This window comes from Parasteatoda tepidariorum, chromosome 6 (assembly GCF_043381705.1).
Source record: "Parasteatoda tepidariorum isolate YZ-2023 chromosome 6, CAS_Ptep_4.0, whole genome shotgun sequence".
Taxonomy (NCBI): Eukaryota; Metazoa; Arthropoda; class Arachnida; order Araneae; family Theridiidae; genus Parasteatoda; species Parasteatoda tepidariorum.
In genome coordinates this window covers 82126849-82128963 of record NC_092209.1, presented here as the reverse complement: position 1 = coordinate 82128963, position 2115 = coordinate 82126849, and positions in this window count along the sequence as shown.

Below are 2115 nucleotides of genomic sequence, written 5' to 3'. Positions count from 1 at the left end.
TATTAAAACTATAAGAGTTGTTACTTTATTAAATAACGTAATTCTATGATGCTATATTATTGCGCTACATTTTAAAATAAACTTATTTAAATTTGCCTTTAAACATACTAATCGCTTTACAATAATAATTTTTTTGGAGCGAATTACAGTGATAAAACTGAATAAAAATTAGGTCAAACTACAGGGCTCCAGATTCGACACCTTAATCCAAATTGCAAATAGTTTAATTATGTTATTTTGCAAAATGATTACGAACCAAGATTATCTACGTTAAGTAAATAAATTTTAATAGAATCACAAGGGAAATATTTAGACATTGGATTGCGGCGTAACTACCACTACAAATATTAAACACCAAATCACTAGTATGTAAGACATGTTAACATTGATTCCAACTTGAGGTACCTTTCGATATATGAAGGTTGATCGAGTCGATAATTATATCCCCACATTGGTGACCCGGACGTGATATGAAATCACCAAATCGATGGATGGTGCACATTAAACAGTTGATTTACTCATTAAATAGCGCTCAAAAATCCGGTTAATTAACTACAATCTTCCGGACAATAAATAATATAAAGAAAGAATAAAAATGAGGGGGAAATAAATAAATAAATTGCATTAATCAACTAGTGCAGGGTTTCCCAAACTTATTACTTTTGTGTACCCTTTCTAAATTTTTTGTAATGCTGTGTACCACTAATAAAAAAATGAATGTATTTTTTATTATAAAAAACGTGCCCAAAAGTTAAAAATTACAACTGGCTGTTGACACCACTAGTTATTAACTGTTAACTCTGTGAAAATTAGCCAATAGAAAAATACGCAATTGTAAATTTTCATGGCTAGCTTTGTTTTTAAATAAAATTTTCGTTTGTTGCAAGATATTTCGCATAAGAACGCGTGCCCCCGCTAAACTGTCCTCGTACCCCTGGGGGTACGCGTACCACACTTTGGGAAACACTGAACTAGTGGGAGGAAATCGAATTCTGTCACAAATAAAATTCTGGAAGTAATGTGTGGGGTATCTACCACTAAAAGTATTAAATACCATTTTGCTGGAATGTAACATTTGTTAACTTGATTCCATCTTGTAAATCATTGTCAAAATATAGTTGAAACTACCAGAAGGAGGAATAAGGGGAATACAATGATTTATTATGTATTAGTATTAAATCACCTTCATTAATAAAATTATTAATAATAATACTAATATTGAAGAACACATGCGTAAGCAAATAGCATTCTTTTTAATATCTGCATTTTAAGCCTATATTTCAACTTTCGTGATGAAAAAAAAAAATCTGCTTTATGCAGAGAAACATTTTTTGTGAAGCCTAGTCAATAAATATAACTATATACAGCTCCTGGTCAAATTATTAGACTCATTATAAGAGTCCATGTAATATCGTAATTATCAGGTGATACTATACAACTTACGAGACTGAAACCGGTTTGCACTTGTTTACGTTCGTGTATCAGTTGGTTAAATTAGGCGATATATAATTGACGATTGGATAAATTAGACAATATTCTATATAAATATAGAATATTTATTATATCAGGTATTATATTAGTATATTATATTAATTAGGCCAAATTATTAGACGCACTACAAGATTCTATATAAAATCTAAATTATTAGGTGATACTATACAGATTTATTGTTTTCACGCGACTGAAACCGGTTTGCCCTTGTTTACGTTCGTGTATCAGTTGGTTAAATTAGGCGATATATAATTGACGATTGGATAAATTAGACAATATTCTATATAAATATAGAATATTTATTATATCAGGTATTATATTAGTATATTATATTAATTAGGCCAAATTATTAGACGCACTACAAGATTCTATATAAAATCTAAATTATTAGGTGATACTATACAGATTTATTGTTTTCACGCGACTGAAACCGGTTTGCCCTTGTTTACGTTCGTGTATCAGTTGGTTAAATTAGGCGATATATAATTGACGATTGGATAAATTAGACAATATTCTATATAAATATAGAATATTTATTATATCAGGTATTATATTAGTATATTATATTAATTAGGCCAAATTATTAGACGCACTACAAGATTCTATATAAAATCTAAATTATTA